Source organism: Amia ocellicauda, unplaced genomic scaffold (genome assembly GCF_036373705.1).
Source record: "Amia ocellicauda isolate fAmiCal2 unplaced genomic scaffold, fAmiCal2.hap1 HAP1_SCAFFOLD_161, whole genome shotgun sequence".
NCBI classification, from domain to species: domain Eukaryota; kingdom Metazoa; phylum Chordata; class Actinopteri; order Amiiformes; family Amiidae; genus Amia; species Amia ocellicauda.
In genome coordinates this window covers 11,032-28,348 of record NW_027102724.1, presented here as the reverse complement: position 1 = coordinate 28,348, position 17,317 = coordinate 11,032, and the positions used below count along the sequence as shown (strand labels likewise).

The following is a 17,317-nucleotide window of genomic DNA, read 5'->3' as shown; positions in this document are numbered from 1 at the left end:
TCTGTTTACTTTTAAAATAGGTCATATTGTTGTTTTATTTACATATGTAACTGAGGTGTGTGCCTACAAGATAAAGAAACAGGTATATTTGTTGATATAGATCAAGTAACCAATCATCTGATTTCTTTTTGTCTGGACCGTAGAAAAAATTGTTGTGTATGTTATACTTTTCTCAAATGTCTAAAAAGGGGTATCTGCTCTCCTGAAGTTGAATAAAAAACCTTGTATAAAAACTTTGCGCATAGTGTGGGTCTGTTTGGTTATTTGACAGAATGACTCGGCAAGCTCCCCAAATGCAGGAACTATACTACAACCCAGCCAAGATTGGGGGTTTGGCGGGTAAGAAGGGTTTTCAAAGAGGACTCGCTGAGGCCGGAGTGAAGGTTAATGATGTGGTTGTTTCAGAATGGTTACGGGAACAAGACGCCTATACCTTACATAAACCTCTCAGGATTAACTTTAAAAGAAACCGCGTATATGCAACTGACATAGACTCACAATGGCAAATGGATCTAGTCGATATGTCAAATTTATCAAAACATAACAATGGTCACAAATTGATGTTGATGTGTATCGATGTGTTATCAAAATATGCCTGGGCTCGCATTCTACATAAAAAAACAGGTCGGGCGGTGACAAGGGCCTTTGAGGATATATTGTCCCAGGGTCGATGTCCTAAAAAACTGCAGACTGATAAAGGAAAAGAGTTTCTCAACAGAGAATTTCAGAATCTACTGAAGAGACACAAAATACATCATTTCACCACCGGTAATGAGCTTAAGGCATTGGTAGTGGAGAGGTTTAACCGCACCATGAAGACCAAAATCTGGAGATATTTTACAGCGGTCAACACGTTCAAGTATTTTGATAAAGTTCAGGATTTTATCGATGCTTACAACCAAGGGTATCACACCAGTATTAAAATGAAGCCTATAGATGTTGATCAAAGTAATTCTTTTAAGGTCTATAAAGAATTATACGGACCATTTATTAAGAAGGGAAAAACTACTTATAAGTTCAACATCGGTGATGTGGTTCGCGTTTCAAAGCTAAGGAGTTCTTTTGCCAAAGGTTAGCCGAGTTACAAAAAATGATTGTGGGTAAAGACAGTGTATACAGAGTTGAAAAGATATTAGCTGAAAAAACCCAGAACCGGAAAAAATACGTGTTGGTGAAATGGCTTGGATGGCCTGAAAAGTTCAATAGTTGGGTCCCGGAACAACAGGTTTGCGATATTCAATCCTTATAACAACATGCCCGTGGGTGTGTTGGGGGCATTACTTTCGGTACTCAAGATGGAATCAGGAGGCTTCTACATGACTCTACCCAGTAACGCCTCTCTCGATATATACCCTAAAAATGAAATATCCAGTTACACGGTACAATTTGGAAAATCTATAGATCTAAGGGGGTCGTGGGAAGTGGGGTTGGCGGAAATACAGTATCCTTACACTTGGGCTGTTTTACAAGATAAGGATGCCACCTTCGCCATTTTTGATGATGTTAAAATCAATGGATATTCACGATACAAGGAGGTTATTATGACAATGTGGATAAAATATTAGATGAGATGCATAAACAGTTCTCAGAAGGCACCCCCAACATCAAGCTATATTACAACCCTATTAAAAACAGAGTGTACAAGGTGTCAAAACCAGGTATTAGCATTCAAACCAGCGGCCAACTGGGGCGTATATTTGGGTTCTATTCTGACACAGAGAGCAGGTTCTCAGAAGTGGTGGGGCGGCTTTTACACTCTTTATGTGTATACGGATATCATAACCCACCAGAGGGTCGGGGATAGTTATGTCCCCCTTTTGAGAAATGTACTTATTAAAGGTAAAAGCAATGACATGGTCACAATTACTTATGACAAACCACACTACGTACCAGTCTCAAAGACCCAATTTGACAACATCACGATCGAAGTAAAATCGGATCAGAATATCAACGTACCCTTCCGCTTCGGTAAAGTTAATGTCAAACTACATTTTCGACCCCTGAAACAGTGTGTACATTATTAAAATGGCTACCTCGAGGGGTTATGTAGATCCTAGCGCCTATGTGGATTATTACAAGATGCAAGATGGAACGGCTTGCCCGGTTTTGTAGGAGCCCCCACAATGTATGGCGCCGGTCTAGGAGGACTCTTTCGTGGTCTCTTTAGAATGGCCGTACCCCTGCTTAAGAGAGGCTTTGCTATAGCCAGACCCCACTTGAAATCAGCGGCTAAAAATATTGTTAGTGACGTGTTCACCAATGTTATGAACCGGGCAGCTAGCCATGAGCATCAGGAGGGTTCGGGTCTCATGGTAATGGCGAGGAGGGGGGGTAAAAGAAGAAACAGCATGTGTCCACCAGGGCGACGAAGATCCGTGGCTAACAAAAAACGAAGAATCTCTCATTCTCCAACATATCGTGGAAACACTCGGAGAAGGAAGCAGCACAAGAAAAAACCTGCAAAAAGAAAGTCTAAAAGAAAGAAAAATAGAGCCTCAGGATACATCTTTTAAACATGTCTTTTGTCCACAGTCTATCGGAAGAATGCGTAAAATCAGAACTGGATCTGTTTACAGTTCCATACACTCAAACGAGTATAGATAAGATCATATATGTAGAGATTCCCCCTCTTTCTGCAATTTCAGACACGGCCCCTCTGGAGTTTTTTATGGCTGGCAATGGCGAGGATTATATTGATTTGAATAACACATTTATTTTAATGAACTGTAAAGTGACTGATGAGGATGGCGATGCAATCGAGAAGACGACCAACGCTGGGGTCATCAATTACCCGGTGGCCACCATGTTTTCACAGGTGGATGTGACCCTGGGAGATCGGCTCATTAGTCAAAGCAGCAATACTTACCCCTATAGAGCCATGATGGAGTGTATCCTTAATTATAGTGAGGAGACCCTAAGCAAACAGTTCAACCCCGGCCTTTTCTTCAAAGACATCCCGGAAGCTATGGACGACAAGGATCCAGAGGGACTCAATAAGGGTTTGCAAAAAAGAACGGCATTTTCAACAGAAGGGAGGACCTTTGAGCTAATGGGGCATATCCATGCAGACATATTTTTCCAAGAAAAACTCATGCTCAACGGGGTAGACATTAAAATTAAAATGATCCGTAGTAAAAGTGCTTTTTGTCTGATGACCCCTGATACTGAAAAATATAAACTGACCATATTATCGGCCTCGCTGTTTGTGAAAAAAGTGTCCGTCTCCCCGGCGGTTAAACTAGGACACGCGCAGGCGTTAATGACGGCAAACGCCAAGTACCCGATCGAAAGAGTCTATATGAAAGTCCACAGTATCCCCGCAGGGACACGGGTGATGAACCAGGAAAATCTGTTTCTAGGACAGCTCCCAAAACAGGTTATTATAGGTCTCGTGGATAATGATGCATTTACCGGGGTTTACAACAAGAACCCCTTTATCTTTAAACATTATAACGCGGAATTTATAGCGTTGTACATCGATGGTGTGCAGGTTCCATCCAGACCTTTTCAACCTGACTTTGAAAACGGCAATGCGGTTCGTGAATATTACAGTCTAGTACTGGCTACGGGTCGCCATCTCAAGGATCAAACTCTGCTGATCGATCGCCGGGAATACTGCAGCGGTTACACCCTGTACGGTTTCAACCTGACCCCTGACGAAGAGTGTGGACAACATTTTTCACTGATGAAGACGTGCAATATGCGTTTGGTGATGCGTTTCAAGCAGCCTCTACCACGCACTGTAAATATGGTCGTGAATGCTGTGTTTGACAACATTATTGAGGAGAATCAGAGGAGAAACGTTCTGTATGATTATTATTAAAATGAACACCAGAGAGCTCAACCACATCATGAATGCCCTGGCCGGCTCACGGAAACTGTTTCAAGGAGTCTACGCCTGCGATCAGCTGCCTAAATTTAAGATCAAGAATTTACCTGCAATGTACATAATCAACACACACCCTAAAAATATGCCCGGAGAACATTGGCTGGCTATTTATCTAAGGGAGGACCACCGTGGTGAATTTTTTGATTCCTATGCAAACCCCCCGGATTTCAGACCTTTCCCTCGGAAGATAAATAACTTTCTGCTCAACAACTGTCAAGAAACCATTTACAGCGGTCGTCAAGTACAAAGTCTTCAGACCTTCACTTGTGGTCAACACTGTGTGTTTTTCTTATATCATAGATCTAAAGGAAGGTCATACCCCGATATTATGGCCTTGTACAGTGAGGATTTAGGCCAAAATGATAAAAAAGTGGCAGAGTTTGTCAGGACACTGTGGACCCCCCCTTATAACACAATGACTTACGACCCTAGCCAGCCATGTATACAGATGGGGTGTTCTTGTGAGGATTTTAAAAGATGTCATGCGTGTTAAGGTGAAAAAATAATGAAAACAGCCTTTGAATCATTAGTTTTGTTTTTATTCAACACAATTCTTATACAAAGCAGGGGTTATGGTATAAATAAATGTACAACATTTGAAAAAAAAAAAAAAAAAAAAAAATTGTTTGTCGGGTCATTATTTACAGGGGAGACAAATAAAAACATGATATTAATAAGCTTCCCAACGATGGATAGATCCTGAGGATGGTCGCTCAGCACGGTCAGAGTAATGAGATATCGGAGTCAGATCAGGCTCCACCTCTTTACAAGGGGCGGATTTTTTGTAGCGTTTCCTGGTTAGGAACTGTTGATTGGGGCATGTTCAGACAGGCCATCGCCTGTAGGTAAGCATTCCAGCCTACAGGTCGGCGACTATCGGGTACCTTATTAGTGCTAGTGACACTCTTCAACAAATCAAACATGTGTGAACCTTTGATCAGTTGTCCTTTAAAAACAAATTCACCCTGTTCATTCCAAGCAGTTACCCGCGGTTTCTGAACCATTTTGTGCAGGATATATTGTGCATGTCTTTTGCTTCTGGCCGGCATGTTTCTCAAAACATCCGTTACAACATCTCCCTCTGAACTCTCAACAGGTTCGGTCACCGCAACATCTTTATCAACCGTACCCCCCGCATCAGCCCCAGAAACATTTTCTTGACAGGCCATGGTTTAAGTTAAAATGTATTGATCTTTTTCACCCTGTCTAACCAGACGGAGGTAGCGCTGTAACGTGTTGGTATACAACTGGGCTTTGGAATACTGATTTAAATCGGCCCTGGCCTGTATAGCTTTCATTTCAGAGTCCAGGTTGTTTTCGGCCGTTTGTCTAATGGGCTCTGGCCCGACAACATTTTTTCTCAGTTTCTCAAGCTGCTCCTGAGGGATCAAAAACATTTTCTGAGCATATTCCATTATTAACCCACTCTGGAAGCTAGAAGACTGGTTAGGAAAGGCACGGCTATGCTCAACAGCGGTCCTATAAAACCCCCGGTTTGATTAATCTTCTTTCTTTTTCTTTTAATAGAATACTTCTTATTAGCGATGATCTTGATAACCGCTTTTTGTTTTTTGAGTTTAGAATGTTGAGAAGGGGTTAGGGGTATATTACCGCGTAAGATGTTAAAAGCTATTTCACACAGGGTCTCGATCAAATCCGAGGGGGCCCCTGCCAGCACAGCTTTCCTATGGCGCGGGCTCCCCTCAAATAACATTTGCAAAAGTGGCAGATTTCTTTTAATCCGAACAGACATTCTTATTTATTTCCTTTTCTTTAACACATACACTGCCGGCCTATCGGGTGGGCACAAACCTGTTCTGAGGCGAAAGTCTTCTGGGGTTTGTGCTTTTAAGTCCGCAATCAAGTACCCGTAGGGTTTTTTGGTGGCATCTTTAAATGCCTCCAAAAAGAACTTGGTCTGGTTAGGGTATATTTGACGAGCCAAGACGGTGACCTGTAGTTTATCTCTGGGGTTTTTAAAAAGAATTATATAATTGGCATTTAAATTAATAGTGCGGCTTTTTTTACCTTGAAAAAATAGATTTTGAACTAAATAAATAATACTTAAATTCCTATGATGAGTGTACTTTGTGAAAGCTTTTTCCACTTCACTGTTGTCACCGGCCTGCTCCATCAGGTCATCAAGGATCACTAGATTAGTTTGACCGGGCGGGAACAAGTCATCGTCACACAACGAGGCGGGGAGACCTTGCACAAATTTCAGATTATTTTTTTTCGAAGCCAAATCATCGTAGAGAGGTTGCCAGCAAGAGTAACACCACACTATGTTGTCAAGAGCTTGGGACACGGTTGCGTCCACATCTTCTATGATGTTCTTTATAAGATAGCTCTTCCCCGAATTGGAGGGACCGGCTATAATACAGGAGAAAGGGTGTTGAAGTCTGTTATCAAAACCACCGCTAATATCCATAAGGCAGAGTGGTATAATCAGTCTTCAACACTCTTTTATTGTACACCACCCTGAATCGTTTGTTTAGTGATCTATTTTCCAACGTGTACCCCTTTTTATTGCGATAGATCTGATTTCCGGCTGTAATAATCTCACGAGGAGGCGCGTCTTTCTCGGTTACAAAACTTTCTACCAGGGTCGTCAGAGACTTGATGTTAATGAGCTTGTTGTTACAATGGTTCAGAGTGAAACCCTTAACTTTCATACAGGTCTTACCCGCAGCCGTTCTGTATGCGTAAGTCTTAGGACCCCCTGAAACAAACTCCACTATGTGGTCCTGAGGATCTAGTTCGCTCGTTAACTCCCCAAGGTAGTCCCCGAGGGGAGGGACCCAATCCCCTGGCCTGGTGACAAAGATTACAGAGTCAGTATCATGATAGAGCGTGCGTTCCTGCAACTGATCCATTAAGTTGTACAGTTCAAGCCGGGCGTAAGCCGTGGTAAAAACCGCTATGAAAACATTAACGTTCCCCTGTTTGGTGGGGAAATCTTTAGGGGCCCTCCACTGGACCTGTGCCACGTGGTCATTTAAGAATTGAAAGTGTGATACTGCATGTTGTTTGGAAAACATAAATTCTATAAACTGTTCAGGGGTTTTAATCAAGGTTGTGTTTAGACGGTAATTTCTTTCCCCAAACTTACCCCACAGACTGTTTAAAATCAGTTTGGACATTTGTCTCTTGGCGGGGTTGACAGTTATGTTCCCCGGCTCTAGACGGATCCCTTCCTTTTCAAAATATTGCTGAACGTATCGCTCTTTGGCCGCGGAGTCAACACACCATGAGGGATAGCCCGATGCCTCCTGTTTCCCTTTCAGATGGGTCATAATGTAATCAGCAAAAAGAGTATCAGATTTTTCAGAAAAATGCCAAACCTCATTCACCTTACCGACTCTGTAACCTTTCTCCACCGCCTTGTCAAGCTCAATGCTACACCAGACACCCGTCAGCGCTCTCTCTTCATCACTGTGCAGACAAGAGGTAGTTTGATTTTCAGTTTCCACACACGTTCTACACAGAGGGAATATCAATTTTCCCGAACACCTGTAAGGCAACACGGGTAAGAACAGCTCGCGAGGAGGGTACATGGTGACTTTGATCAAACCAAAGTAATGTCCGATTTCGAGAAAGTCACGATAAACAATGGTTGGACGCCCCACCGGGTACATTTTGGTCTTGTTGACATAAGGGTACAGACTGGTGAAATCATAGTAATCTACTCTCTCACCCTCCTTTACCTCATAATGTAAACAGAGGGCGTTGGTACGACCCCCAAATAACGCATCCCGGGGCTCTAGACGTTCAGGAAAGTCCAAGGTTTCCATAAACCGTTGTACCCCCGCTTCCTGTTGCTTCAGGGTCGTCCACTCGTGTTTCCAAATCACCAGCACGTTCAAACCATAGGTGTTTTTTAAAGTTTCAATTCGTTCCTGGAAATCATAGTACATATCACCGGAGAGTTTTTGTGTTACGGGGTTAAAGGTGTTTGGGTCGAAGCACTGAGGACAGCCATGGTAAATACAACCTGCAAACTCATAAGCGGTACGCCGCCCGGACACGTCGCTAAAACCGTCTAAGTAATAAGGCCCCATTTTGACTTCCCCTTGATTTAAAGCATGTCTGATGAAGATGTTATCCCGGGCACTCAGGTATTCCAGCCACTGTATGGAGACAGTCGAAAAGTTCTTTTGTCTAGCACGATAGTTGTCAGAAGTGGTGACCGCTATAGTGTTTTTCTGCAAGAAATTGGACCGATACATTTTCATGCAGAGAGACGCTATGGTCACACTTTGCAAAGGGTCGAGACCCGATGTGTTGATAACCTCGGCGCGGAAACGCACACAGGCTTCTTTAAGGATCACCACATCATTTTTACAATAAGCGGCCATCTCTTCTCGGAAATCAAAAACACCTCCCTTAACCGTATTGTACCATTTAAAGAATTCCTCCCTCTCATGAGACATCATAGTATCAACCCCATAATAAGAGGCGGGCGGGTAGGACCCTCGATAATTTTGAGTGTCCTTAGTATTAAAAAAATGGCAGAACCAACCTTTCTTCTGAGCCTCAAAACCCAGAGCCTTAGGCAAAGCGCTCAATTTCATGGGGAGGAAATTTAACGAGTCTATGTAACGTTAGTTGAAAGCTTCGTCGGTGAAACACATGATCTTGCTACCCTGAGCTATTATTTTTGGGGTCACCCCATTTTCCACCAGATACTTCATCAAAATGTAAGAATCATAACCCTTAGCATTGTTGGCAATAAATGTGTAATTGAGGTATTTTGGACCGCGATACCGCGTAAAGAAATCCCTGACACAACTCTCACCGCTAGCTGACCACTCACGATCCAACATGTCAATACAGTGTATATAATTAGCAACGTGGACCCCGTTTTCTTGCCGGCATTCAAAAGCAAAAAAGACATACCGGTTGTGCGGCGGCTCCTTTTTAACCGGCTGAATAAAGCACTGGTGTTCGGACCCCGGGGTTAAATCAGCATTACAGATCCTGCATCTCGGCTCCAGACATTTGTGTGGTTTAACCTCATGAAAACGGTACTGGAGGCAACACTGCGGGCAATATTTAGTTTGATCACAATAACTCCGTTTTTTAACCCCCTCAGCAGCGGCCCTCTGTACCTTATGCTCGGAAAAACAGAACGCTGAGAGACAAATCCTTAAGCAATCTTTACATCGGATGGTAGGGGCCAAACCCTTACGACATTGCGGATTGAAACAGACGTTACAGTAACCGTCACAGCGGTGCTTAAGCTTATCATTGAAGGCCTTATAACACCAATGACAAACATACGAACAACCCAAAAAAGCCGTCAAACTCTTTATTCCAAAGTAATGACTATCACTTAGGAAGAGAAACAGTGTCTGTGTATGGGTTTCAGGATGTATCTGAAATTTCACAAATACTTCCTTTACCTCACAACGGTACCACACAACAATTTTTAAAGACAACAACTCCTCAAACTTGGTGATGTCTGAAAAGGCAACCATCTGTTGAGAGTTTAAGCAGGCCCTCTGATGAAGCATTAAAGCCTCTTGCAGAGCTTGGGGTTCAGGCATGTCGGGGGTGAGTAGTTTTATTAAACTGTAAGCAAAACAGAGCTTATTGTCCCCACTGGAACTCACCACTAATTGCCTGAGCTTGGTCCTAATTATGTCGTTCTTCAAGCATTTCGACAGTCTTCTAAGCGCCCCACCCTCAGGGTTACGAACCACATTCATTACCAGAGACAGACTTTCATCAGCTAAGATGGCTGCGTTACTTTGCAATAACGCTTCGATTTTAGCCAGACATCTAAATTATCTCCACTCAGCATTACAGATAGGTTGCTAAACAAATCATCCCCTCTGAGTTCTAACTGTACAACATCTCGAGGTCTGACCCTTTCAGCAACCTGTTCAAGCATTTTCTGCAAGGCCTCGTGTATGTTGACAAATATTTCTGCATAATTGTCACAATTTAAAAGTTCTGCAAAATTAAAACGCTGAATCATTTCAAAATTGTTATAGGCCGGTCTATCTATAATCACGGGATCACTGGTACTCTTGGACACATCATCATTTTGAACAAAGCCTTCACCCCCTACATTCTCACAGAGCATGTCCTCCACAGCCTTATCAGTCTCAGAACCCTCCACATTCCGAACACCCCCACTGCTGACATCTACAAAACCCCCTTTTTGAGGAGGCTCATTTAAAGCCTGTAAAAGTCCTTCAAAGATATCCAACCGGTTAATGTCAAGACCCTCCTCTATAGTGATGGCTGCTTCTGCCGCCATCCTGTGTTCTAATTGTCTCAAATCATTTATAATAGGGGCAGAATTTGGTCGGGGTAGCTCCTCCAAAGCCTCCACCATTTCAAACAAATCGGGGTGAACTAGGGGGTGAACCTCTATAAGCGCTACCGGTGGGAGGTGGTTATTTAGATCATTGACCATCTGTAACAGGTCGGGGTTCACTGGTAAGTCTGTTAATTCACATTCTATCGGTGGTAATTGGGGGTTATTTAAATCATTTATCATTTGTAATAGTTCCAGGTTCATTGGGACATCAGAGGAGTTCACAACAGGGCCGGGGATGTTCTCTCGGGAAGGTCTTTTTGGGGCCCTAGCTTGTTCATAATCCTTTAGTTTGTGAGTTCTTTTACCAAGTCAGGACATTTTTTAATTTATTTTTTATTTTTCCAACAACCCACAATAGTAAGGCGTTTTGTGTCTATTAAAACATTAAATACGGTACAATTCGTTAGTAAGGGTATTAATAAGGGTGTTTTGGCTCTCTATCACCAGGTTTTGCCCCACTAACACAAGTCTTTGATTTTGTAACAAAGTATGTAGCAACTCATGCCGACCTTCAGGAAGTAGCTCCGGGGGCTGGTGGCCTGGCTCAGCTTCAAAGGATGGTCGCTCCGGTAAATCTCGGTCGAAGGAGGCAGGGAGCGAGCGTATACTCATGGACGGAGACCAAGAAGGCCTTTGCGGTGACACCCTGGCCAAGCGCGGGGTACTGTTCCGCGTTTCTGTAGCCAAGAAACGGGTCTGGGGGGACGATGTTGAAACCAGGCCGTCGTTGGGTGGTGTGTCAGCCCTGACTGACGGCGACCCATGAGGTTGTTGGATGCCTGTATTTGTTCCGCCCGACAATGCGGCGGGCTGAATCTGGGGTGTTGAATTACCCCCAGAAGGCTGTGGCCTGAGTAGATGTTGGGGGGTCTCCAAGACCACCGTGGGGGATCCTCTCGGTGATCTCACCGGGGAAGATGTTTGATCCCACTTAGACGGGGTAATTGTTCTCAATAGCTCATCCACAGAATGACTATCCCAAGAGTCTTGGGAAGAATAAAAATATACATTACATTTACATCTTTAAACGGCGACAGAAATCAAACTTAAAACAACATGTCCAGGACATTCAAAACCTTTAGCTTTTTTAGACCTTTGAAAATAGCCTTAGACATTCACTACAACGCAATATTATTTACAGACAATATATTTATTAGGACTTGATAATAAATGTAAAACAGAGAAGCCGCTGTAAATAAACTGTTTCTTAAATGTTTCTTTAAAAACTGTAATATTGTTAATAAAACACACACACACACAACAACATTTCATTTTTAAACGAACCTTCCAAGTGTAAACGATTCCTGATCCCGGGACTTCCTGTTTCACAAACGTTTTCACGATCTGTTTAAATATTAAATACAATGAACACCTTCAAGCCTTTTCCTACAACCACTTTAAAACAGAAGTATAATAGCGGGAGATAAGTCAAACAACTTACTAAACCCTTTCGGACGGCTTTACTTCCTAACCAGACGGTACGGCAATCAGTCATTTCTAAACACGATCCCCAGAAACAAGCCTAGACCTGTCTGGACTTCTAAAGATCTTTCCCAGAACCCCCCGCCCTACAGGAAACGGTCACCCATCGCTTAAATATTAGCCGTCAACGGGCAAACAAAGCCCTTTTAAAAACATTAAAGTTTGAAAGATCTTACTTACCTCCACAGAATAATCGTTTCTTATTTTTTTCGGCTGGTTTAGCTTTTTGCACCGCTGTGAAGGTAAGAGACATGTTTAACCTTTAACCACACCGCTTTATAAAAAGCTTTAACCTCTTACAGGCTGCAGACATATACTCACAGCTATCAGATACCGGGGCTGATGGCCTTTCAGATTCTTGAAAGGTTACGGTTCTCGAAGGTAAAACGAAACAAGCCCTCGATGTGGAAGGCCTTTCGTTGTCTCGAACCACGTTTCTTAATACTGTTAGACAGGATAATTTTTTAAAATTAACAAAACTGGACTCAAACATCTTACAGAAACGTTATACAAACAAACAGGGATTTAGTTCTTACCCGGTCGGCAGACAGTCTGTCTAGGGACAACCACTTCTCTTGGTCGATCCTCGGAGACATTAATCACAGGCCTTTCGATAGTTTCTGTGTAATTAAAGAGACCGGCATTAATATATATTAAAACGTTTTCATAACTCTAATGAGCCGCTTCAAAACCACACACACCCATACATAAGAACCCATGAGCGCAAACACAAAAATCTTACCGTCGTTGTTCCAGATGATCTCCTCAGCGTTGGGAATTAACTCTTGTTGACTGGCTGAAAAATAATTTTACAGAACTTAAAACAGATGTTATAGCCTTATTTACAATACATGCACACAACACGCTCTGAGTCAATGAAAATAATCTGAAGACTTGCCTAAAAACTCATTTAAATCGAAGTCGCTGATGTTGTTTCCGGACATTGTTGATCTTTAGTCTTAAATCGAAAGGTCAGTAAGAGTCTGTCGAGCTGAAGACCAGACCTTCATACTTATACTGATGGCCACATGCCGGATCTGCGTGTAAGGCATTGCTCTGGTCTGGCCTAAGCTAAAAAACAACCTGAGCCAAGAAAATAACTATAAAGATCTAAAATAACTAGCGCTTTTACAGTGATTTTTTTTTTTTTTTTTAATAGCGATGCTTTGTTTGGTATTAAACAAGTCACAAACTACTCAGACCAGCGTTTATCCCCGCAAAAGAGATATTTGGGTTTATTTTACAAAGCTTATAAATTATATAGGTTAAAAGTATTCTGAATGTTTTGATACCACATGCCATACGTACTGTTGTCTGAGCCCACTCCCGCCACCCATAGTGTGAGTGATTTAGCCTTGAGTGTTGTGATCTATTTAGCATTGAGTGATCAGTTGTTTTTATTTTTTAAACGATTCCTTATCATCAGGGATTGAGACTGCTAAAATACCTTAAAAGCATATCCTTATCTTAAGTCTAACTCTTATGAGCTTTAAGACCCTAGAATGTATTTAAGTAAAACGACTGAACACATTATGTGAGAGATAAAATATAACCACAGCTTTTTTTTTTTTTTTTTACAAAAACAATTAACCTATACACACAAACACCCACACACACACCCTCTTTTTTAATTTTATTTTTAATTAAATTTGAGGGGAGAGACAGAGCCAGATACAGTGTGGATAACATAAGTACCCTATGCAAAACAGGCATTGTTAGGACCTGGGATCATAACAGACAACAGAACTTGTTGATCTTATAAAATGATTGGGCGAGAGAGAGAGAGAGACAGACAGAGACAGTGTGAATATGATAAACGCACTATTCAAAACTGGCATTGTTAAGACCTGGGACCATTACAGACAACAGAACTTGTTGATCTTATAACGGTTTAGATTTACTAAACCATTACATGTATATTTAAAAAAGACCCCCAAACACTACAGGAAGAGCCGACCCATTCACACTCTACAGTTGACCAACAAGAACAACAAGAACAACAGGTTATTGGCGGCCTTGTTGTTCAGGGTTTTATGGGTGTACACTTTCTGACGGATATGACGTAGGAATAATTAAGGAAATAACTCTACCTAAAATCACGCCCCCCAATTATGACGTAGGAATATTAATAAGCTTAGGGCATACGTCATAACAAAATAGGCCGCGCCCATAAAACCCTACTATCTACTCATAAGAGTAACAGCAATGTCGCCGATCCTGCTACGGTCGTATTGTAACAGCAACAACATGTATCGATTTTAAAACTGTCAGTTCCAGCGCCTCGCAAAGCTACCCTTCTGTGATCGTTTGTTCTCAAGGTCAGGATTTCTTGACACTCCGAGGAAGAGAAAACGATGGCCGGCCGCGTTACAGGGACAGATAACAAAGCACTAGCACGCGTGCACCGCGGGTTGTTTCCGCCCGGTTTCGAACCAGGGACCTTTCGCGTGTGAGGCGAACGTGATAGCCACTACACTACGGAAACCGACATGTCGTGGTGTTTTGAATGGCTCCCATCGAAGCCGGCTGGTAAAACGCGCACAGGTGTTTCCCGTGGGCCAGCCTGTGAGATAAAGGTTTCTATTTTCACTGACCTATTTTGCATTGCTCAAGGACACATCAGGACACTTTGGAAACTCTTTCAAAGGAAGAACGCCCTGAGCTATGACAAGACTTACACTTACCCCAACAAGGTGATGCTCACTGGCTTGTTCAAACAGCTGCTGCTCGTCTTGTGCCACCATCAGACAATCACAGAGCTATTGTGCCTTCTACACCTTACGGTAGCTTTACTTTAACAATAATAATGACGGCGACCTCGACGACAAAAAGAAAAACAAGAACAATAACATCATCATCAGATTTTAATTAAAAGTGGCTACACCAGCGTTTACAATTTCAACCTGTCGACGGACGGACGCTCTGAGTGCACCGATTTCGGGATACTTCGGAAACTCTTTCAAAGGCAGGACGCCCTGCGATCAGACAGTGCGTGCACTTAGCCCAACAAGGTGATGCTGAATGGCTTGTTCAAACGGCTGGTGGTCTTCCTTCACCACCAGACTATCAGAGCTATTGTGCCTTCTACACCTTACGGTAGCAACAAATCTAACTACTGCTTTACTTTAACAATAATAATGACGGCGACCACGACGACAACAAGAACAACAAGAACAACAACATCATCATCATCATCATCATCAGATTTTAATTAAAAGTGGCTACACCAGCGTTTACAATTTCATCCTGTCGACGGACGGACGCTCTGAGTGCACCGATTTCGGGATACTTCGGAAACTCTTTCAAAGGCAGGACGCCCTGCGATCAGACAGTGCCTGCACTTAGCCCAACAAGGTGATGCTGAATGGCTTGTTCAAACGGCTGGTGGTCTTCCGTCACCACCAGACTATCAGAGCTATTTTGCGCCTTCAACTACATAAGAGTAACAGCAATGTCGCCGATCCTGCTACGGTCGTATTGTAACAGCAACAACATGTATCGATTTTAAAAGTGTCAGTTCCAGCGCCTCGCAAAGCTACCCTTCTTACATCGTTTGTTCTCAAGGTCAGGATTTCTTGCCACTCCGAGGAAGAGAAAACGACAGCCACCCTTGGGGCAGAGAGATGGGGGACGGGTTGTTTCCACCTGGTTTCGAACCGGGGACCTTTCGCGTGTGAGGCAAACGTGATAGCCACTACACTACGGAAACCGACCCGTCCTGGTGTTTCGAATAACTCCTATCGAAGCCGGCTGGTAAAACGCACACAGGCGTTTCCCGTGGGCCAGCCTGTGAGATAAAGGTTTCTATTTTCACTGACCTATTGTGCATTGCTCAAGGGCACATCAGGACACTTTGGAAACTCTTTCAAAGGAAGAACGCCCTGAGCTATGACAAGACTTACACTTACCCCAACAAGGTGATGCTCAATGGCTTGTTCAAACAGCTGCTGCTTGTCTTGTGCCACCATCAGACAATCACAGAGCTATTGTGCCTTCTACACCTTACGGTAGCTTTACTTTAACAATAATAATGACGGCGACCACGACGACAACAAGAACAACAACAACAACAACAATAACATCATCATTAGATTTTAATTAAAAGTGCCTACACCAGCATTTACAATTTCAACCTGTCGATTGACGGACGCTCTGAGTGCACCAATTTCGGGCACTCCAATGAAGAAAAGCCACCTACCGCCTCCGGGGAACCACGAGGGCAAGCAGGACGAAAAGGGCCGGCCCACAGCAGGCTGTTTCCGCCCGGTTTCAAACCGGGGACCTTTCGTGCGTTAGGCGAACGTGATAACTGCTACACTTCGGAAACTGACACCGTCACCTCTTGCTTAGAACGGTTACCGTTGGAGACTGCTGGTAAAACCGACCCGTCCTGGCGTTTCGAATGGCTCCCATCGAAGCAGGCTGGTAAAACGCGCACAGGCGTTTCCCGTGGGCCAGCCTGTGAGATAAAGGTCTCTAATTTCACTGACCTATTTTGCATTGCTCAAGGGCACATCAGGACACTTTGGAAACTCTTTCAAAGGCAGGACGCCCTGCGCTCTGACAGTGCCTGCACTTAGCCCAACAAGGTGATGCTGAATGGCTTCTTCAAACGGCTGGTGGTCTTCCGTCACCAACAGACTATCAGAGCTATACTGCGCCTTCAACTACATAAGAGTAACAGCAATGTCGCCGATCCTGCTACGGTCGTATTGTAACAGCAACAACATGTATCGATTTAAAAGTGTCAGTTCCAGCGCCTCGCAAAGCTACCCTTCTGCGATCGTTTGTTCTCAAGGTCAGGATTTCTTGCCACTCCGAGGAAGAGAAAACGACAGCCACCCTTGTGGCAGAGAGATGGGGGACGGGTAACACGGCACTGGCACACGTGCACCGCGGGTTGTTTCCACCCGGTTTCGAACCGGGGACCTTTCGCGTGTGAGGCAAACGTGATAGCCACTACACTACGGAAACCAACCCGTCCTAGTATTTCGAATAACTCCTATCGAAGCCGGCTGGTAAAACGCACACAGGCGTTTCCCGTGGGCCAGCCTGTGAGATAAAGGTTTCGCATTTCAGGTCGGCTAGACTGTGAGATGGCGTCTGAAGTGCCGCGAAAGGATGCCATTTTCACAGACCTGTTTGGCATTGCTAAAGGGCACATCAGGACACTTTGGAAACTCTTTCAAAGGCAGGTCGCCCTGCGCTTTAAAAGGGATCCCAGCTATGTTGGAGTGGAGCTTTTTGCTTTGGGAGAGAAGGAGGGTACGTTGGAACCTTTTGAGACGGTAATTGAATACTCTTATGAGGACTGGTTGAAGGTGATGGCCTGGAGAGATCTGGGGCTTGTGGATAAGACTCTAGAAGGCTTGCAAGAGGGTCCAAGAGAATGCGAAATGGAGTCTCCGACTCAGGGTTTTGAAAGGTGTGAATGGGAAAGCTTGCAGAACTACGGTAGAGTGGTGAAGAGTCTATCTCAAACTACAGATCGTAAGGTTTTGTTTAGCAGTACCCTGATTACAAACCCTATTGAAGGGGGTGTGGAGGATCCAGAAAAACAGGTTACTGAAATTATGTTTGACGCCGTGGACTGGCCGTTCTTGAAAGAGGTCATA

The 17,317-nt window shown here is 43.6% G+C and overlaps 2 non-coding genes across 2 annotated transcripts; both read right to left on the bottom strand.

Annotated features, from left to right (window-relative positions):
• Positions 1-14,114: 14,114 nt before the first annotated feature.
• trnav-cac (transfer RNA valine (anticodon CAC)) lies at positions 14,115-14,187 on the bottom strand. Its single transcript has one exon. It is a non-coding gene; the product is annotated as a tRNA-Val (tRNA).
• A 2,416-nt stretch (positions 14,188-16,603) lies between these two features.
• trnav-cac (transfer RNA valine (anticodon CAC)) lies at positions 16,604-16,676 on the bottom strand. Its single transcript has one exon. It is a non-coding gene; the product is annotated as a tRNA-Val (tRNA).
• Between the last annotated feature and the right edge of the window lie 641 nt (positions 16,677-17,317).